This window comes from Temnothorax longispinosus, chromosome 2 (genome assembly GCF_030848805.1).
Source record: "Temnothorax longispinosus isolate EJ_2023e chromosome 2, Tlon_JGU_v1, whole genome shotgun sequence".
NCBI classification, from domain to species: domain Eukaryota; kingdom Metazoa; phylum Arthropoda; class Insecta; order Hymenoptera; family Formicidae; genus Temnothorax; species Temnothorax longispinosus.
In genome coordinates, this window is record NC_092359.1 from 16,559,024 (window position 1) to 16,583,012 (window position 23,989).

The 23,989-nt window shown below is 35.1% G+C and overlaps 1 protein-coding gene across 4 annotated transcripts in view; it reads right to left on the bottom strand.

Annotated features, from left to right (window-relative positions):
• Positions 1 to 23,989, bottom strand: part of Oamb (Octopamine receptor in mushroom bodies) — a 160,447-nt gene that overhangs the window by 62,305 nt on the left and 74,153 nt on the right. For all 4 annotated transcript variants that reach the window (XM_071771868.1, XM_071771867.1, XM_071771865.1 and 1 more), the window contains one exon: positions 18,713 to 18,860. The gene's annotated coding sequence lies outside the window, so the exon portion shown is untranslated. The remainder of the gene's footprint in view (positions 1 to 18,712; positions 18,861 to 23,989) is intronic.

Below are 23,989 nucleotides of genomic sequence, written 5' to 3' on the forward strand. Positions count from 1 at the left end.
TTGCGAACCGTTCCGAAGCGATAAGGGTCGTTGGTACGAGAAATTATTCCGGGCGGATAGTATCCTTTGACTTGCACATATCGTCGTCGATATTCTATCTTTCATCATGTTCCCGGAGAAACATGATAAAAGACATTTGGATTATTACATTCGTGTATTACGCAGTTACGTACGTATGTATAATCAATTTAAGGAGACGAAATTTATCAAAGAATTTATATTTAAAATACTCTACAGTAAAGATAAAAATTTTCACTACAAGACGTAAAACGCAATAGCTATATAAAATCGTACTGAAGTTGATTAATCAATGTAGCAGATATCTAAATTTAACGTACGTTTATTAATACTAACTTCGTCATTTAGCTTTCGTATTTTAAGCCGATGCATCTCTTTTTTTCCATCAAAATAATTGAATTTCACCGAATACGTTTTGCGTAATTTAGGATTAAACTGTTATCCGAACATACGATTAATGTGCTGGTATTTGTGAGGAGTGATTATTAATTATAGAACATAAAATGCGGAATAAATCTAATGCCGCGAGAAACGTCCGAGCGAGATTTAAATTGAAGTGCCGGAAAACGAGGGAGGAAAAAAGCTTCTCGTTCGTTCGCGTTCAAAACGAAAATAATGAATGCGTTATTTGCGCGTTTGTATTTTTCAATTTTCAGATTTAATTCGGAGATTCTTGAACAGCGAGATATTCAAATCCCCTGATTTTGCGCCGTATCTTAATCCCTATATTTGAGCGCACGAGCATTCACGTTGTAAATGCCCGTGCAATATACGCAATAAAATAAATAAAACATTCGTAACTTTTCTATATGTTCACGCCTCGATGAAAGATAGGGGTGGGATGCCTGTGAATTTTTATTTGGTTGCGTTTAACGAAATCCTAGAGTACCGTATCCGCCCACACCTATACGTATCCTCCCATAAATCGCACGCTGTACGTTTCCGCACGTATCAATGTGTCAAAGGGTGACGTTAACCGTGCATCGCGGTATCGCCCACGAAGTGTCACATTCATTTAATTGCTGGAGTGCATCCACCGGTAATTACCAACAATTACCATTTGCATTACGTAAACGTGCGTTTAACCGAGCGTCGCAAGATATACATTGTGAAAACGACGTTGCGTAAAATATACAAATTATGCATGCATGCGCATGGCATATCTTGCAATATAAATATATGAACTAATTTGCAATCATCTTTGTTCTACATAATAACTGTTTTTTTTTCTTTTACTCTTATTCATTTTTATATTTATTACAAAATCACAAATAAGCAATGAGAAATGAATAATAAAATTCTCATGCATTTCTTACATTTATCTACATACGTATAAAAATACATCTTTTAATTTATCCCGTTCAATATATTAATTAAAATTAACTAAATCATGTGTAACTCTACCGTTTTGCAAATAAAATTTAAAATTTCCGATTTATTACATTCGAACCTGATCAAAATTCGAGTCCTGTCTCTATTATACGCTCGCGTCGTTTAGTACGTTAGGGGTGTTTCTCTTAAGCAATATTCGTATTCGCGTATTAGGAACGTCGGAGTTTACAGATTGGTGCTCACACGCAAATCGCTACACCGGAGATGGGCGACATATTCAGGAACTAACAAACAAAACTTCATGTGACCGCGGCACCGAATGGTACTGCAATATATTGCAATTCGCCCGGTCAAAGTTCACGTAAGGAAAGGTCGCGTGGTATGCACCCCATGCTGATGTACCGGAAACAGGATCCATCATGAATATATCTCTAGGGAAATGTCGATTGAGTTTCCTGAGTCAAGACCGTGAGAGGACAGTTATTTTGTATCTAAAGATATATGGATAATATCAGGCAAAATATCAATCTGGGAGAATAATTTATTCATTCTATTCTATTTTCTAGGATCTCTCTCTCTCTCTCTCTCTCTCTCTTCTGACATATACACAGAAAGAAACAATATTCTTGATTTGAAAATATCTTTATTTAATTTCAACGTGCAGATCTTGAAATGAAATTGTATTGCGTTATACGAAGAAAACTTGCTTGAATTAAGTTTATTATCATTTTATATAATTTAATTATATAAATTATTTCAACAAAAAGTTGAAATAAAAGGTTGAAATTCTTATAAGAAGATTATAAATTGTTGCGTATATACGAAACAATAAATAATCAATTTGAGTGTATAAGTTTTGACTTGACACTTCTATTTTGTCTGTGTGTAAAAAGAGAATTATATCTATAATTTCTTCGAAAATCGTAACATTAAAATTTCGAGTTAACATTTTTTATCGATATTATTTTTGTGTATGTGTAAATTCCCCCCTTCTCTCTTCTTTCTTCTTCAATATAAAATATGAAAAATTCGATACAATTTCCTCAAAAGCCACATTTTGTACTAAGCCCTTCTTGGGCTCAAATCCAGATTTTCGATTATAACTTCAAGCTTGTCGAGAAACTAGACCGAAGCTTCCGTCTATGCTCAAGTGAAACAAGCATGCATCTCCAAGGTGTCTGAACAAATTCTAGCGGACGTATTGCGCGATGGCAATGAGTGTAGAGTTTACGGGCCTTAGGTATCGGCTTGGGTCGAGTGTCAATTAGAACTTCAAGGGGTGCTGGCACGAAGTACAGTTAGAGCAAACGTCGAGCACAAAGTGCTTAACTTGCGCGGTATTCTGTTAATATTTATGTTGCGCACTTGTGTGTAGGTTGTGGTGAATAAAGTTGATAAAGCGGCCAGGTTGGCGGGAGGAAAAGAGAGAGAGAGAGAGAGAGAGAGAGAGAGAGAGAGAGAGAGAGAGAGAGAGAGAGAGAGAAAGAGAGAGAGAGAGAGAGAAGCGAAAGAAACACGCGAGAAATTTTAGGGAAAAATGGTCCAGAGAGCTAAGAGAAAGGATAAAGAGATTGATGCGCTCGGATACGTTTATCAAAAAACATCGCGAACAAAAAACATCGCGACGCTAAGTCACCGAGCGTCCGCGTCGCAGCAATATTATTATTACGTGTACCAACGAATATTTCATGCTTACACGCGAATTTATCCTTGACCAGGCTCTCATATGCTGTAATTATGAGCGGCTACAATTAAACGCGTTGCGCAAAATAATGTTGCTACGATTTATCTTTTCATTTTGCGTTGTATATTAAATGAGACCGAATACTTTTAATTAAACATATTGAAAAAAAATACAAATTGAAAGTCAGTAAATATATCCTAGTTTTCCTTTTTTATGAATAGATCATTTTTCCTCAGAAATTTAATCCACTCAAGTTAGTTAATTATATTTTCGCGTTAATCGATGTACTTTTCGTTAAAAAATGTAATTGTTTATATTATGATGTAGTTATTTAATTTACGTAATAATTAATTATTGCGTGTATCAATGAAAATGTATTTGAAGATCGCGTACTGCGGTTCTCGTGATTATATTTTCATCATTTTCCACGTGCCACGTGCATTGGAGCCTGGCACACGACAAAAGCGAACGACAAGCACCGCAGTTATGTGCCTAATTCCGTTAATTACGTGACTCGGCCGTAACAATTACATCAGCCGACTAGTATTTCTGCTGCGACGAAATTGCGGGCGGTCTTCGAAAAGTTCCTATCGTCAAACGGATAGATAATGAATAAATGTTGGATCACATATATCATTAATAATACTAATTACGCTGATTTGTGAAGAGAGATATATACTGATAGAATTTTATATGTTTACCTATTCTATCTAACAATAAGCTACCAATGAAAAATACCACAAGTTATATCTTTTCCATATTTCGTAAACAAAAAGAATCGTTAAAAATATTTTTATGTAAAACCTAACTATTTTAGTATAGTGTCTCGTTATATGACTCCATAATAAAAACTTTTATATCAAATAATTCTGTATGAAAGCGCGGTACACACGTGAAAATTCTATTTTTACTATCTCGTACCACGCAATTCAGTTAAAATCTCTTTATTCATGCAGCTTCCGGTTTTATACCATTGCAATTTTGTACGAACGTTATTTTACTCAAACGCACATTTTTTTTAAAAGCCGTATACAACGCCAGAAACAGACGACTGGATGAAAATGGTCGATTGAAGTTTCTACTTTAATTTCTATTGATTTTTCCGGAGCAAATTACGGAAGGCGTTGCAGAAGGAAAGCTTATACTTCGGCACGATTGAATGATTTTCCGATCCTCGGGAAGGAAAGGCTAGGAATAAACGACAAAATTACTGGGAGTCGAAATGCCATGGTTCAACGACGAGATCCGCCACCACGATCAGTATTTCCCCCAGGCGATAATAGCAACGGCTCCGTTCTGTCTGGCAGCGAGAATCCAACCAAAAATCGCGTTCATTTGTGTCCGCACAGCATCACTCGGGATCGCTAGATTGTTCGCGTTTGTTACATGAGCGTCGTAACTACGGTCGATTGGGATCTCGAGGAAAGAAGAAGCTATATACGCGTCGCATTGCGAACCGGCAGACTATCGAAATAGAACTTTACGAAATTCGTTCTAGTTCCCCACGAAAATTCCCGTACAGCGTATTTTATTGGTCTAGCAAAGAAAAGTTGATCACAAAGACATTGTCCGAAGAATTTTAAAATTCGAAAACCGATTTCTGCGTTATCATCAATCTCACAGACGACTCTTTGGAAAATTTTTAGTATAAAAAATACAGAGAGATAACGAAATCACCTTACCTTACATTTTATGAATTTGCAGAGTTTTCGACATTAAAATGTATCATAAATAAACTTAAAGTTTCTATATAGAACTTAACTTGAGATTTTGTTATGATTTAAAGTTCATGATCTAAAGTTTAAAATCAACTAAAAAATAAGATTTTATGATTATTATTTTATTATTACTTTTTTAACACTATGTGTGCGTACGTGTGTATGTGCATATATATATATACATATATATATGTATATATAAAGCGTTAACAAAAATGGAGATGACGACAACATATGGAACGTTTTTAGTTCGGCTAACTGTCAACATTATATTTTCCTAAAAATACTACACTTCCTCTCTCTCTCTCTCTCTCTCTTTCTCTCTTTTTACTCTTTCTTGGTCTGCGTTTTATTTACTTCAAATAAAAAATCAGACGTACGTAACTTCGATTGTTTGTACTTGTTACATATACGGGGAATAATATTATTTTTTATATTTTCTCACATGTGACGAAAAATTGGAACGAGAGCGGACTTTGCAATAGCCAAAACGAAAGTTGTCAAAAATAATCGCAAAAAGAAAAAATGAATGAGACGGAATATATAAGTTTGATGATGAATGAACAAAACACAGACTTTATTTTTGCTCTACATTCCGCCAACGTTTCCAATAAGATACGAGTGATTAGTTATCTCCCCTCGTATCCCTCTCTCGGTTTACGTTGCGCTCTTAATCAATTCCCTCCTGATTCTCATTGTTACAGAAATTTCCAAAATCCGAGAGAGTTCCAAATCCGAACTTTCAATCCCGGACACGCAGGCAAATGCGCTAGCGTTGTTCGTGCGCACGCTATGCCACACGGTACACGACATTACATTATTCGCGTGCATTACACGGAGTATATAAAGCTCAAACGTGCCTCTTCGACCGTCGCTAAGTCCGCGATTCTGCAAATCGAACCGGGACGATTGCATGCTGTGTCGAAAATGACACCGCCGCGAATCGCTGCAGCGGTTACCGCGTGGCACATAACATTCATATCTACAGAACTCTTGTGGCATACATAGCATGCGGAACACTCCGCAATCGCATTACAGGATAAGGTTAAAAGAGTAAGAATTTCGAGCGTCTTCTTTTCCCTACGCAACAAGCAATAACTCCTTTCATCTCCATTTTCTTCGTTGTAATATTGGTGGCTGCGGGCGGCTCTGTCGTGGCCTCTCCCTCTTGTGTTACCTCTTATAAGGGGAAGGTTTACAAGTGCAAATCGTGGGTTGTTATTTTATGCAAAGTACCTAGTATGTATCCCGATATTAGTCCGTCTATCGTTAAACGGATATTATCTCAAATATATTACTGGGGTATCCCAGATGAATAGAATTAATTTTATTTGTAAATTTTGTTTGAAAGATTATAATATTAAATCAAATTACAAGAGAGTCGGTCAAAACTGGATCTTGATTGCTTATAATATTATTTTTGAGTGAATTTTATGTACAATTGTTAACCTTGGCAAACCACGCGCCGGACTTTCGGACATAACGCAGTCTTAACCAAAACTAGAACCGCACAATCACATAATTAAATTGATAATCAATTTAATTACACTATACCATACACAAGGAAAGAAGAAATAAACGAATATGAGAAATATACGGTATATATATGTATGTACATATAGAATAGGATACGTAGAGTATAAAGGAAATGTTGCGAAAAATTCAATTCAATTCAATTATGTGATTGTGCCGTTCTAGTTTTGGTTAAGATTGCGTTATGTCCGAAAGTAACGGCGCGTGGTTTGCCAAGGCGAAAAATTGTACGTAAAATTTACAAAAATATATATTATAGGCAATCAAGATCCAGTCTTGACCAATTACGACGTTTTTCTTGTAATTTAATTGTGTGTCATGTACGGTCGTATTTTTATTTATTAATTATAATATTAAAGTTTTTAAATGGATTTTTCTTTAATACAAGTGTCAAAAGCCTGTAATTCCTAACTATTTCGAGCTAATTCTTGAACTAATAATTAAAAGGACAAGAATTTTGTCAAATTATCTAACTATAAAAATAGTTAAATGGAATCTTATTCTATATTTTTGACTTTATAATTCTAAATTATTTAAAATCTCTATAATCATAATCTATTTAATTGATAAATTGAAAGAATTTAAAATGTGTATGTGTGTTAAACAATAAATTCGAATCTTATATCAGTGATCATATAACTTGCCAGAAAGAGAACAAGGCATCTGGAAAATGTAGATACCAATTTAGTTCGCAAGATTGATAATGAAAAATAAAAGTTTTCAAAGTAGGTTGCGATGAATAAAAAAGAACGAATGAAAAAATGTGTAAGAAATAAAAAACAAAACAACAAACGAAATGAAAAAGAGACGGAATATTTGTGAGCAAACCTATAAATTCGTGCTTTTGAAGTTGTAAAAAATCATTCTGTTGTATTATAATTTCTTTTCTTATTGTTAGTATTTATCCAAAAGTATTTATTCATAAGATAAATCGAGGGAAGATATCACTTTGTTAATATTTTGTTTATTATCCGATAGATGGTAATGTTTTCTAGTCGTTAATGTGAGATTCATACAACGAGTACATGCATGCAAGCTACCAGTTTTGATTAAATTCGAAGAATCAGGGAAAATCTGTTCCGGGAAAACCAAGTAATGTGAATAGACTATAATATTGTACTCTTCTTTGTTAAGAACTTACATAATTTCGTTTCATTAAAAGTGAATTTATTTAACATATTTTGAAACCACGTTAAATGGCTGTTCTCTTGACCTGAATAGCCATTTCTTCTATGACATTAGTTTGTAAAAAGTCAGAAGTGGTATCTTCTCTTCATTTTTTATGCCACTTCAGGAAAAACATCATTAGCGTGACAGATCATTTTATTTACACTAACACTGATGTACAATATTCTTATATTAGATTTTAGTTCTTTAAAATATCGTGAACGCTACAACATAAATGTATAAGTATATCTAAAGCAAAATTTATTAATTTTGCCAATTGCTGTCGAAGATAATAAACAATTTCTTCTTATTAATTTTGCTTTATTGTATTATTAATTTTTCTGAAATTGTGTTTATCAATTATTAATTGTTAAATGGTTTATTGTTAAAGATAAATTAATGTTTTTGTATGCGTATTACACTTTATTTATTAATGTGTTGCATGTTTCTCACCTACTCGCGTCCTCTCCCATTACACGTGTGAGGTGGCATCTTACTCACTCAGATATAGAGATAAAATGCCAGTTTTGCAAGGATAAACATATAATCAAATACAACATTTATGTTGCAAACATTCCGAAGCGGTTGTGACTATTGGTTTCATATTTCTATGATATTTCTGAACTATGGCATCTTCTTTCGGCTTGTATAAACGAATCTATATAAACAAATTCAGTTTATATAGATTTAATATCAGGTTTCCACAGCCTCTGCAGAATATTATAATACTAAGCGTTTCAGTAACTTGTTATTCGATCATTAAAGATACTCGTCGGTGCTCATAATCCAAGGAAGTCGTATATCTATCTACAATCCCTGGCACTTCCTTGACGACAAACTGCCAATTTGGAACACGGCCATTAAACCGGTGGGAAAAGCACAGACGCGGCTCAACAAAAAGTGAAAAAAACAGGAAGACACTGCGGTTAATCGTGTCTCATGCTCGAGCGACCTGCTCGACTGATTAATTGATATTGGAGTGAACACTCGTTCGAGAGATACCTTACGTGAACGAGCGAGAGCTCAGAAACTCGCGTGAATTCTTTTCGCAAAATCGGCCATTCGGATGACCTGTACTCGGAAAAGACTGACCTTCTCCATGTCGATTCTTTCTTACTTTGAGACGATTGTAACGACGTGGTGACTTGGAACTTTATGTGAGAAAAATTAAAGCGATCAGAGAATGGAAAAGAAGAGAGAGAGAGAGAGAGAGAGAGAAAGAGAGAGAGAGAAAGAAAAACTATATTGACTAGTCGACGATGTAGCATTCAGAGAAATGACATGTTTATATTCTCTCTAGAGCGGTGTGCACACGCACGCGAATTAATGGTGTCACGAAAAATCGATAAGAGTGTAATTAACTTCACAATGTGTTTATAAAAAATCGCAAAATAATATTATCGTGCACGATAAAAGCGCACCGATAGTAACGATGCAATGTATCCTACGATGACATTTTTATTCCGGAGGAAAAATATGTATTTCTTCAGCTGTCTGACATCGTAATTCAACGCTTTCAGCAAGCACTTAAGGTCGATTTTAAAGTCAAAGTAAGACCGGATATTTTCCTTCCGGCGGCTCTCTCGCTTCCATCTCGCTCGATCTTCTCGTCCGCGCCGTGAAATTTACGTTTACACGTCAACATCGGCACACGATGTTGCGGCATAATTAAAATCGCTTATACGTTTTGCCTCCATTAAACCTCAATCCCGACATTTTTTTGCCGCAAAAAAGATTTCCCGCGAACAACATTTCCCCGTAATATATCCAAGCTTCATCTGCTCGTTTACGACATTTACTCGCTACATCATTATTAGTTACAATTTACAATCTAATTGCATATACTTCCAACAAATACTTCTGACCAAATTTTTAATAAAAATTAGATAATTATAAATAATTAAATAATTCTAACAAAATTCTCGGTAGAAATTATACAGTTATAAATAAAAAGATAAGCTAAAGAAGAATATAAATATTGTGCGACGCGGTACAGTTGATGGCCTACACTGAGAAAAAAAATTGTTAATCCCAAGAAATATTTAGTTCGATACGTTCAACTAAACATTTTAGTTAGTTAACTAAATATTAGTTGTTTCAACAATTTATTTCGTTTCTTTAATCAAGAATTAATTAATTCAACTAATGTTTAGTTAACTAACTAAAATGTTTAGTTGAACGTATCGGACTAAATATTTCTTGGAATTGACAAATTTTTTTTCTCAGTGTATAAAATCCATCCAAATGTTGCAGAAACACGTTATGCAGAGCATTTAAATAAGTTAAAATGTCGTACGAGTAATAGCAGTATTTAAAGTAATACTTTTAAGATTCAAAATCTTACCTATTTTTTTTTAAACTAAATGTAACATAAGGATAAAGTGAAATATCAATTAGTGGTTATCTCGACGATAAAGCGTAACTTTTACACCTCTTACCTTTTATTTTCAACTATAAACTTCGAAACGCGAAAATATGTAAAATTAAAACAACGAGAGTATGACATAAAACTTACTTTCATTTACAATGCACCCTCGATGGTGTGTTACTCTATATAATGCATAAGAAGTGTAATTTTATGTACCCCCTTATGTAATGCGTGCCTGTATCATAATGCACGTAGTCCGGAGTGAAGTGTAAGTAGGATATTCAGAAAGGCGACCATGCGGAAGAGAACCTCGAGAAGGACGATTATGACTTGGGACAGTTTACCATCTGCGACGGAGGCAAGAGGCAAAAAGCAATAATAAAATTTGCGGCAGGTTTCATCATCTGCACATCAAACTTTTAGCAAATATTTAAAGGGTACATCAAATATATTCTTCGTCGAACATGGCGCTTGGCGAGCCCCACCTTCTTTCTGACTTTACTTACGCTGCAATTTACTTACAGAAGTACCTTCTTTAATTGCAGCAAAGTATTTCAAAAAATTTCTCGATATTTCTTTAATTATATTTATAGCGTTCTCAATAAAAATGTTAATAAAATTACAATTTATCGTGCTAAATGTTTTACGGTCCGTGCTGCTTCATATTTCATAACTTGATATTTCAAACGAAATAACGTAACGGGATAGTTGTAAATAGCAATATTTATCATAAATTTACGTTTTCTTTACGATGCATCGCGCAACTGAATACCGCGACGCGTGTGATGTATTCTGTGAGTTTGATAAATAATAAAAATATGATGACAACGAGTAAAAGAGACGTCGCGACGACGCACGCGTGTCGGGAAGAAATTGAGACAGTCTTTCATCTCGGAATCGCATTTGAATAGGTCGGAGAGCCATGATACGCTCGTTTATCTTCATGAAACGCGAAGTGATAGCAGTTTCATTCTTGCATGTCCGCCACGTAGAATAACTATTTACGAGCAGCGCGTAAAATTGATGCGGATATGAAGTGCGAGAGAATAATTGTAGCGACTACATGCACCTATCAAATATTACAGCTCTCTAATTACCTACGTGGTAAAAGCCAAGTCCATGCTATTAGGTATTCCCACTGTTCGTATTCGCCGGAAGCGGCGTTTCATTTTATGTTAAATATAATTATATTTTATGTTAAACATATAAAATATAATACATTTTCGAAAACCTAGTTTAACACCCTTGAATATTGAAAGAAAACACATGTGTACTAATGCATGTCGAAACTAATGCAAATGACAGGTACATTTTCGGTTCGCGTCTTTAGAGATATCGACAATAGATAAATTATTGAAATAGTCGAAGATGTCGAGCGAAGCTAAGTTTCACCTACGCTGAAGACGGGAGAATGAGTGCACCGCGACTGCTCGATCTTCCTGTCTGACAAATAAAAAAAATATCCTTTTTTCCCGTAAAGAAGAGACGGGAAGGAAAGTTATAGCGCCGAAAATAATATATTGAGAACCGAAAATAACGAAGACGGCAGTGGTCATCCTTAATTCTCGAGTGACACCCGCAACGAAGATCCCGCGGGAGTTAATGTCGTTTGTCGTGGTTGATCTTCGACCTATCTCGCCCGCGCCAGAGACTACCGTGCCGGATTGCTTTGAATGATCACATGATGATCGATGACTTGCCCTTACTGTCCATGGAGCACGATTTAACGGTTCGTGGAGAGACGGGATGACATAAATGGCCCTGGGGAGAATCGCGCTTATCTATGCGCATTAAATGCGTACCTATCGGTGAACGCTTCTCATAACGACGTAGAGATGTGCCATTGCCCATGTTGACGAGCCTCCATCAATTACATAGAAAGAGCGATTTTCATTTGCTGAAATAACCAGAAATTTATCTAAATCTGAGAATAATTATGTTTAACCATCGAAATAATTATATTGGATGTCAAAACTTTTTACAGATTTAGAGCAATATATATGTATATTATTACTAGAGCAATCATCATGCTTTTGCATAACTATTTTGATAGTTAAACATAAATATATTCAGATCTGTATCTGGCCTAATTTTTATATACTTCAGTAGAATCGTTTGAATTTTGTCCGACTCCAATTTCTGTTCCTATATTTCTATACTTTGAATAAGAACTTATAATAAAAACTATATTTGAATTCAAGATTAAACTTCTAGTTACTTTATATATATTACTTTACATATAAGCTTAAACTATCGACACAGTAGATTGATGGTTTAAGTTTAAAACATCTCAGAGAATCTTGAATTTTTCTATACATTTTCGTGAAGATGTAAAATATTTTTTTTTTATATATTTCTGTCATCATCAATATTCGTAGGAACAGTAATTACAACTCTTAGCAGTTCTATTTCCAACGGGAAATAATATTGAGGAAATGCAATATTTACAAAGCCTGTTGCGTCAAAGAATACGATATTAAAAGAGAGTTCCTTTGCACGCAATTTCATAATCAAAGCACTGTCATCCGTAATTCGTCATGCCGTTTCTCTTTCCACCTCTCTTTCACTCCCTTTCCCAGAATCCCAATCTCCCATCGTTCTACAGTCGTGGTTTTTCTCGCTCTACCACACTCTTTGTTCCACGATTTGTAGATCCCTCTGAATAGACTGATTTAATTATATCTCGCGCACAATATATACGTACACGCATATACGCGCGCGCGCGAGATGTACAAAGGATTGGGGATGAGGGCTCATCTGCATTTATGCGAAACGCCGAATGTGGTCTGACCACTGTGCACTGGCAAATATCGGTATTCGCGCAACGTTTCACGGCGAGGTCCGCGCAGTAGCTACCTATCTGAAATACAATTGGACGAATGGACTGAATCGCGCGATCTCTCGCGCGAGTCTTGTCGATCGTTTCAAAGCGCGTCCGGCAGGATTGTTACGTGAACGATGCACGCGCACGACGCGACGGCCGCTTAGGCCTGGCGCCTGGCGCCGAGATTGAAAAGTGTCGGATTCAATGGCATCACTGATTGAAAAAAAAAAAGAAAAAAAAACGCTCGCTCGTACGCACAGAGATTTACATTCGCGCGCGCACACGCGCGAAACAGAGACTTGCGTGGGTGTACAACGTGAATCGATACGCACAGAAAGAGAAGGAGAGGGGAGAGAGAGAGAGAGAGAGAGAGAGAGAGAGAGAGAGAGAATGAGCAAGAGAGGGAAGAAAGGGAAGGAGGGAGGGAGAAGACATATTTATTTTAACATATATTTCGATAAAACATACGCGACAGAATCGTGTACGATGGATGCGTGAGAAAATATCTTACCGCGCTTTAATTAATTACACCTGGTTTTGGTTTTAATGGGAATCAACGAGCGTACCGCTTTTATGTCAAAATTCAAAATGTTTCATTAATTAAATATCCAGTTTTAACGGAAATCTTGTCGCACGAGGTATTATCTCGCGGGTGTGAAATTTGCATCAACTATTGCAGACGATATTCGATATCACCGATTAACCTGTCAGGCATAAATAGAAGGTAAAAATAGATGGAAACGATCAGCTGAGGGATGTTATTAAAAATATTATTTATATCACATGTGCACATGTATCTTCTCGAATATCAATAAAAGATAACATTTTTAACCCATCTAACTTTATGAGAAACTATGAAGCTTCATGGATGTCTTATGGGTTGTTCAACAGGATATTGCATTAATATATTCGGACTGAAATAGTATTCTCATAACAGAAGCGAATGTGAGTGCGCGAAGAATAAAAGAGAAAGAAAAAGCGTTATTTTAAGCCCTTCACTAAAGCAAACACGAAAGATCAAAATAGCACGTGTAATAAAATTCTCCGAGACACGCGATGCGATTAAAAACGAGCGAGTGCTCTGTCGGGCCCGCCCGAAAGTCACTTTCAACGAAATCATTCGCGTATATACGCGTATAATATTACGTATAGGCCACTTGAACCGCATCGCTCGATTATTACTCACTCAAAATTTCAAGCCACTTCCGGCAGTCGTTCTTACGTCTTACAATCCGCTTTGCATCTCATTTTCGTACAAAAGCCGCGCGGGCGCACCAGCCAAATCCCATTCGCATAATCACCTTACACCGAAAATTACGAGTCTTTAAGCTAGTTTCGTGTGTAATATGTTTACCCTGACCGCGTTGGACTCACGAATCACCGGCGGCAACGACGCGACGGCGTTGTTCGCGACATATAATATAATGAGTCCTTCTCCGCGGAGGAAAAATACCGCACAGTGTGTTACTTAGAGATGTTAATTACTACAAGCGTTAATTGAACGCGACGAGACGAGCGCGATCGTACCTATACTCTCTTCGTTTGCGATCGAGAGCGCTTGCTTTCCGGAGCGCTCGTGCCGAATGAAGCGAACAATGAGTGGGAGATCGAGAAAATTGAATTGCATGCAACGATTGCTGGGGGAATATTGCGAGCGGGCGGCTGCGCCGAGAAGAGTCCTCCACGAAATTATATATCAATAATTGATATGTCATTGACGTTTGAAATTCGTATTTATCGAATTCTCCCTCTCTGCACAACATATTTTTCTCAAGAGATCTCTAGATTCCACCACACAAGTCGTGTTGCACGTAAAATTATAAGTAGTACGACGATCGATAAGCTTTACGGCATATTGTCAATCATTATTCGATCGCGTGACAACAAAACACCCCAAAAGCTGTTTCAATGAGTTGGAATGTGTACTTTGCAGGAAATATACACACACATATGACGCATTCTCTGTGTGTATCCGTATCGGTGATTCATTCTTTCTTTCAGTGTGCCACGTACGTCCGTGTGACGTAAAACGAACGTATGCAAAACTCAACTCGCGCAGATTCAGTGTCGACTTTAATAAGCCCTATTGACATTCAGTAGACGCGTCCTCGTCTCTTTAAACCCGCCTCTCTGCCGTGTAGACCCTCTTTTTCGCGCGTTTCTACCGAGCGAGTAAGCAAAGCCGCACTTTGACCGTACCTCTCGACCGACAATCGTTTCCGGTACAAACCGGCTTAATTGCGGACTGTCGCAGTTCCGGAGAACCACTACTCGTAACTCGTATAATCTATTTGCCTGCAAAAAGGGGTTATTAAATCGCGACTGGACGATGGATAATCTCTCGGTTGGGGCTTTCGTGTACGAGATGCATCAACTATTTCACAACTCCAATTTTACTATTCGTATTCACCGCCCGCGGTTGTTTGACGTTATTTGACATATTGCAAACATGCGGATATGGGGTTAGAGATTTTTTGTAAAGGATAAAATATCATTTTATCAATTTATTAGAAGTTATATGTAAAATATACGTAATAATATTATTTTACCAACGATTGTACGTTGTTATACTTGCAGTACGCACGATAATTCTGTCAAGAAATATATAATTTCTGTTTCTATCTCAGATAGAGCGATCGTTCTGCAGATGACATTGCAACGAGCAAGTTAATCAAACGAGGTTTGAATTATAGCAAAGTTTCTTGTTGCGCTTCTCTGAAATTTACCTCGGTTATGCTGCATATATATGACTAGTGCGCGCGTATTCGCGATTTATTACCTCTAAAAAAGTGCAGTCCAAAGTAATGACGTCTAACCTGAGTGTATAAAAGCTGATAAAATTAATATCTAGAAAAACCTGCATTTTAATACTCATGATTGTTTAACTCATTATTCGTACGATTTGCTTGTAGTAGTCCGCATTTTCGTGACGCGGTCGCGAATATTTCCCTAACAGTTCTTTAATTCTATATATTATATCAGAATAAAATCGACTCCTCTTACATCACAATGCGGAAAAACTATTATTACGTTTTACCATCGTTTTGTCGCATTAATTATGTATGCATTCGTGTAACATAATAAGCATTCGCTGCCTCCAAACGATTGTCTTTGAAAAATACGCTCAACAATATGCATTATCAGGTGGTCTGCATAATTTCCTGCCATTTACATAGTAATTCAGCGACTAATAGAATCCATGCGTTACATCGCCGCGTTCGACTCGACGATAATGAACTTTACCACCAGCCTGCCCGTTGGATAGAGGCTTGGCGATCGCTATTAAACGCGATATTTCGTTCAGCGAATCGCGCGCCTAGTTATCGCCGATTAGATTCGTCACAAATTGCCGCTGCAAAATCGCTTGAAAATTCAACAATCTCTTGATCGTGCTATTACAGGTCCTTTATTTTATTACAAAAAGCACGTTATGTCAATTTTCCCATTGCGAATATAACTGTGATTTCGCGAGCACCTCGCTAATTATGCGTTAGAAATATGCAGTCCAAGAGCCCGAGGCTGTTCGACGAATGCTAATCATCGCGATATCATGGAACAATACTGCCGGCCGGCAACATAACACGTCCGACAAATTTTCTCCGGATGAAAGCGTTGTTTGCTTTCGTAAAAATTGCGCGCCCATGTCGGAAATAATAATCGTGATGTGGCGCGGTCGCGTAAATTTGAGCGAATTTGCAAAATCGACGCAATCTTCCCAGTCTATCAAATAATTCGCAAGCAAACCAATAAATTCATTGTTCGCCAGCTATATGACGATTGCAATTCGATATCGAGTCATTAATGACAAGATTAATGGGAGTTTAATGCGAGGCGAATTTTTCCGCTAACGATTTAATTATTCTATGAAACGTGCAATGTATTATTACAAGGAGCATATATCACTATATTTTCACTTTTAATTTTTGACATGCCCATGGAAGAAACCTTTGCTTTTTATGCGTTAGACTGCAAATAATGCGTTTTGTGTATAATATACTTTTGTACTTTGTAATTTTTAATTACCGTTTATTTATAACTATGTAAAATCTTTCAAAACTACACTGAAGATGATCTGAATACAGACTGAAACGTTTGTAATTCATATTTAATAATTATTAACATATACGAATATCGACACAAACACCTAGTTAATTGTAGCTCTAATTGTAAGCCCTTTAATATCATTTTATTAATAATATTTGTGTAACAAAATAAAAGTGATATATGGACAATGTAAAAATATCTAAATTTATAAATATAATATATCAACTTAGATATTGTTTTAATATATTTAAATATTATTAATAGTATATTGTGCACCAAGGGAAGAAAGCAGCGTTTTTCAGACGAGTGTGAAGTTTGCCACCCTCGCCTTCGGCTCGGGCGGCAAATCACAGTCTGAAAAAGCTTTCGACCCGAGGAGCATACGATATTTTTCACAACACTTACGGAAAATTCGACTTCCATCCCTAGAGAGGGGCGAGAGTGGCCATTTCACGCCAGGGCTTACTTTCTTCCCTAGGGAAGAAAATTGATACTTTCCGCCCGCTATGCCGGGTGGAAAGTATCAATTTTCGGTAAAACTTAAGATTAAGGGCGACCTCACCGATTTCAACTACCTTGATATATGTTGTCAAGGTCATGACCCCGAGTGATCTTCAGAAAGTTTTAGCCGTCGCTCGTTATTCGTTAAAAAGTTATTAACAAAAAAAGTTTGAAAAATATAGCAGTTATTTTGAGTATTGAAAGGCATAAACGACTAATATGTATGTGGAAATAATACATGTATGAACGAAGAAAAGTCATTTAAAGCAGTGAATCGTTATATTAAACAGTCTTTTTGTTAAAGCAGAGAATAATTAGTATAGAAAAGTATATATATACAATTTTACATGTTAGAAAGCATGAATACAAAATATTCTCTGCTTTAACCATAATTGTATGATTGTAAATGTATGATTGTATTGTATAAACGTTATTGTTTACATATATTGGGCACATATATTGTGGGATAAATATCACAAAATGTAAATAAGCAAGATTACGAGCAAATTACTAGCTTCTGACCTTGGTTATTTACATTTTGTAGTATTCGGTCTATTTGGCGTGTTTGCGCTCATATAAGTCTATCAGTCATCTTTTGTCAATCGTTGTTGCAAGACTGATACGACTTAAAATAAAGCTTTACGAGTTTTTGGGAATATGTGATGATATAAATAAACTTATAAAAGTACTTAAAGAAATAATTAATAATACATTAAATTATATAAGCTTAATTAAATATATGTAAACAATAACGTATATTCATATGGTTTCTAGTCAGATGTACTGTCAGTAAGGGGATATAATGTTGCCATTATTTCAAAAAACGGTTATCTAGTAAAGGATAAAAAGGATAAAAATTTTCACTGCTTTAACCGAAAGCAACAATTCGCTGCTTTAAATGACTTTCCTTCGTTCATACATGTATTATTTCTACATACATATTAGTCGTTTATGCCTTCTAATACTCAAAATAACTGCTATATTTTTCGAACTTTTTTTGTTAATAACTTTTTAACGAATAACGAGCGACGACTAAAACCTTCTGAAGGTCACTTGGGATCATGACCTTGACAACATATATCAAGGTCATTGAAATCGGTGAGGTCGCCCTTAATCTTAAGTTTTACCCAATTTTCTTCCCTAGGGAGGAAAGTGGTTACTTTCCGCTCGCTATGCCGCCCTGGCGTGAAATTGGCCACTTTCGCCCCTCTCTCTACAGGCATGGAAAGTCGAACTTTCCGTGGAGGTGTTGTGAAAATATATTTATATTATAAATATAAAATTAAAATAAACTGAAGTGTCAAGAAGCTCACAAATTATATGATATGATGCTGATTTTGTTGGCATGCTGGATGTAATGGTCATATGCCTAGCTTAATGAATAGAAAGCAAACAAAAATATAGGTGCTAGAAATAGCTAAATAAAACAAGCTTTAGTGCTAAATATGCATCAAGTCAACCTTAAAAATGAGCAAGATAACTAAAACACAGCATGCAGCTCATATTCAAAATTAATTCCATACCTCATACGCATCAATATGCATGTCATGGACGAACAGATCACTTTGAGATGACTATACCGATGAAAAGCAACGTTTAAGGCTTTTGCTGGCTCGATTGCCAAGTCCACGTTGACAGCACACACAGCGTCGCACTTGGTAAAATTGTGAACTACAAGACATAAAAAAATAACCGTTAAAAAGTTAAATTATTCTTGCAATTAACTTACAGCGTCAATTTTCGTTTCAGTGCTGTGTTTTTATATTTAAAATAACTGTCGTAGTATTAAAATATACCGAAGACTCCTATTTTGTTATAATTTTAATATGTAAAAGCAAATATTTTTATTTTAATTTGGCTGTCAAACAGCTTGTTTCGTCGTTGATGAGACACAATTCAGTTCGACATATGTGGGTTATTTATTGATTGTCCAAACAAAAAAGAAGTTTTCAGTATATTTTACAAGTATATTTTACTGTCGATTACAAACTCTACTTAATTGAAAATATAATTTTATTTTAATGTACGTTGCAAGCATTTTTATTATATATTTTCTCGCTTCTCATCGATCCAAGATGGCTGCAGAGTAAACAAGAGCCTTAAATGACGGCCTTAAATTACTGGTGACAGTGTGTCAACCCAACAAACATTAAAAGAGGTATAATGTAATATATGTATAATACGGAATCATATAACACGAATTCGTATAACACGACAAAAAAATTTTAATATTTGTTTGTTTTAAAGTAGAATAAAACATATTTTATTACTGCATGTTCAATATTTATTTTACATTTTTTATAATAAACCTTTAAATCTTATATAAATATGTGTTTCCATATGCATACATAATCTGTAGAATATTTGTGACTGGTATAACATGAATTCTCTCTCTCTCATATAACCTGGATTCATATAACATGCATGGAACGCATCCCCGGTGTCATACGCTGTACATCCAAATTTATATGTTTTGGATATATATCCAGATTTAGTTATATTACGATTATGAATATTTGTATACTATTTATGATGTTAGAATTGTTCAAATATTGTAACATTTCATTGGGAATAGCGTTGAAGCTCAGCATTTCAGAGGACTGTAACTACTATAGAAAGAATGTTTGAAGTCGTAAGTAAGATCGATTTTTCTATCTATAAACCATATTGCGCTATTAAACGAACTGCATAACTAAGTTGCCGAGTCACCACGTAGTTAGCTAGGTCAGTAACGATACGTATTCATTTGCAACGAACACGTCGCAAACACGTCAGAATAAATTAAGTAGTATTTAATTAGGAAGAGCGAAACGATTCGCTTGCGCCGTTTCGCGTGTACGAGCTCATTACGAATTACAAGTGCTAATTACAAATGTCGTAGCTACACATACATAATCTATCGTCAAAAGATACACAAGAATGATAATGAAAATTAATGACGCAAAACATTTCGCGTGCATCACGTTAATAATTTACACTGTGATCGTCGTGACATTTTAGAAGTGAATGGAAATGTTTCAATTGAACGTCGCGCTAGAAAGTAAACTTTCCTAGGTGCAAATTGCAGCACAAACAACGTACACCAGTAAGCAAAGGAGCTCTTTATAATGGAATGTACAGACCGTGTATGCTAAATTAATACTGTATAAGATCTAGTTGATGCGCTCAACATTCTCCTACAACTACGGAATCTTACATAAATGTATTAGAAATCCAACAAAGATATCTTAAACAATTCAATCGAAAATGTAACACCTTAGTAATAATTTAAAACTCATTAAATTATTAACTTATTACCGCTGTCTACACTTTCATATCTATGAATATATTAGTTCCTTATAGTCTTATATAGATGACTGTAAATATTTTACGCTTGTATAGCACGTATTTTAGTATTTTAATATTTTAATATGTATGTAAAAATTTCTTCGTAACGTACAATATTATCGTCTTTATTTGACGTCATTACGGTTCGATGTTAGTTATTATAAATACAACAAGAGCTTGCAGAATTATAACTTTTTGATATTTTTAGGTGAATTTATCAAAGGTAAAAAAAGTTTTCATGTATAATAACTTTGTAATGCAAATTATACAGAGTTACAATATAATACGTGGAAAAGTCTTTGTATAAAATGTTAAAATATTTTTACAAATTGCTTATTTGTCATGTAACAGACAAAAATACAAACAAAAATTTTTGCAACTGTTATATAATTTAGTAAATAAATAATATAATTTATAATTAATAATAACTTTTAGTAAAAGATTTATTATATTAAGTTTTAGAATATCAGCATTATTTAAACAAAATTATTTTTTGTATTTTTGTATGTCTAAAATGCCTGAAAAAAATCTTGACGTAAAGAAAATCTAGCTTGTCACCGTCAATTAATAGGTCTCTAATATTATAGTATAAAATTTAAAAATATAAAACTCCTTTTCACTTCTCGTTGATAATCTCGAACGGAATCTTCGTATGAAATATTTTAATAATTTTTCATTTTGTCAGTATATTCAGGACACATGCCTCACTCTTTTAGTCTGGTTGGATACGCGGAAATGGAGGCATAAATTTTATACGCGCGCATGAGAGTGATCGCAAATATCGCGTGCGGCATAAAGAATAGTAAGCAAAAGGTGAAAATTGCCGTATAAAGCAACCAATACGGGACAGCCGGTAACATAAATTCCGCATTATCGTGACGTTTTTCCGGCAATTACGGCTATATTGTCACGTAAATTGAGTCACGTCGATTATTCGCTTATAGATTAATACCGATAATGACGCGTGCGGCCGCCGCGTCACGCGATAATATCGACTCGCCGATGAAACTTTCTCGACGCGATGCGGTGCACGGGGCTGAAAATCAGTAAATTTTTTAAACCCTACCCTGTAAATCGTTAAAACGAGCGTGATGACGTTAACAACGTAGGCGTTGCAGTCTTCGGGTCTGCATTCAACGAAGTCTAACACTGTTAACTTTTTTTCGGGCTGGATGTAATCAATAATTGGGAGAAAAAGAAAAACATAAAACGCGCCGTTTCAGTGATATCGTGAGAAATAAGAGAAGAGAATAAAATGTAAAAAACAACAAAATAAATATCAAAAGTATTGAGATGCCATAATATAGAATAGAAATCAATAAATTCAATAAATTCATCAAAGTTGTATTAATAGCGAACGTTCTATGTTCGCGAATATTTAATTAGTTCATTGGTGTATTTCATAATAGCTATTATTACATATTTACACATTTCGCGAGTAATAATGATGAAATATTCCAAAATTTTTTAAGAGATCTCTAAAAAATCATGTTATATCAATTGTTAATTAATAATTCTGTTCTTAAGCAAAAGTGGGACACGGTTTAGAATAATCGCTTGAATTAAGTAACACATCTTAGCTCATTTCTTATGAAATACGTAATGTGAAAGTTCTAAGATCCAAGGAAGCTCTGAATGCCACTTTAATACATTCGTAATCCTTCTCGGGAACTTCGATACCTTCCGTGACACGTGCACGTATCAACCTGCTAACCTTGATTTCGAAATTAACTTCGTCACGAGTGAACTTAGTATTATTAAATATTGTATTTTAATGTGTCTCAAAGTGTGTTCTGCATTCTTTATAAATTAAATACGTCGAGACACATTATTGTCGGGCGTCATAATTATGACAATTATTTCTCAATTATTACTACACATGTTAATTAAGAAAATATAAATTTTGAAACGCATCGGAATTCTTATAAAATTCGTGAAGATATATGGTAAACTGTTATAACAAATCGACGGTACTCTAAGCGCGAAGAAGTTATTTCAACTTTCCACTAGCGGTATAAAACGCGGATGATAAAAGTTTGAAGAGATAGGAACCTTAAACAAAATGTTCTTAATCTGTTACACAAGCAAACCTTCTGCGCACGTGGACGTATTGACTTCTTAACAGGCCGGTTTCGTAATCTCAGTTCATTGAATTTCTTCGGTTTCTTCCTCTCGCGTAGTTGACGGAAGAATGACTTTGATAGCTTACAAAAATAAGCTCGACATTCTACGCGCTCGCTAGAAAGTTATGATTCGCTATTAAAGAACGAGATTTGCCGGGAGTCCTAAAGGGGACGTCCTTCCAGAAATGCTGTCGTTCGCTCGAAAGCAGTTAAGGTACTTGAGAAAAGTTTTCTTCGTCGACACGGCGCTTCATAAAACGCTGCAACGCTCCGTAAGCAAGATACAATACGCCGCAAATGAAGTTACGAGAGTTTTGACAATCGGTTAACGCTGGATGAATACCGTCGCTAGATGGATTTATGAGATTACGGTAATACGGAGAATTTACTCGGATATTGCGTATGTACCGAAGCGTCAGAGAGATGCGCTAAAACTGTAGACTGAAACTTAAAAGCAGGGAGAAGTAAGGCGACAGAATTTCCGAATTGTAATGAACGTCATACCATACGCTCATCTCTGTTTTACATTTAATTATTACAGCGCAAAAAATGTTGAGCATTTATGCAAGAATGCGCAGATTCCATTTTAAAATATCAGAAAGAATTCTATAATAATACCAAGATTGGGCCGGGACTTTAATTGGAACAGTCTGATGCAATGATGATCTAATTCACGCTTTAATCTTAAAATATATAAATCTGTATTAGTTTTGTCAAGTACCTGGCATAGATTAAGTTGTCCTCCTGTTTACTCACTACTACTATCTCAGATTGTGACGTCAGAAATGAGAAAATATACAATAAAAATTCTTGCTAAATACATTAATAAGATGGAAATATGTTTCAATAAAGCAACACTTACAATCGATAGAACCGACTTGTAAAATATACCGAAAACTATCTTTTTGTTTCGAGGAGGAATTAAATCATATTTATTTCTATATATATTATTAATTTGACAGTTATTGTCATTGGTTGTGAACATAGTTTATTTCGTTTTTGGTTATGCATAATTCATTTCCAGATATATAGTTGTTTATTAATTAACAAAAGAAAAAAAGAATTTTCGATATTTTACAAGTCGGTTCTATCGATTGTGTTGTTTTATTAAAACATATTTCCATTTTAATATATTTAGCAAGAATTTTTATTGTATATTTTCTCGCTTTTGACGTCACAAACTGAGATAGTAGTGATAAGTGAACAGGAGCCTTAAAGCTATGTACATCGAGTTCTTCATTTAAATAATTACTTTTATAATACTAAACACTTTTATGCAAGAATATGCAGATTTTATGTAAAAATATCAGAAAAAAACTATACATAATAATACCGATACAACTGGATTTT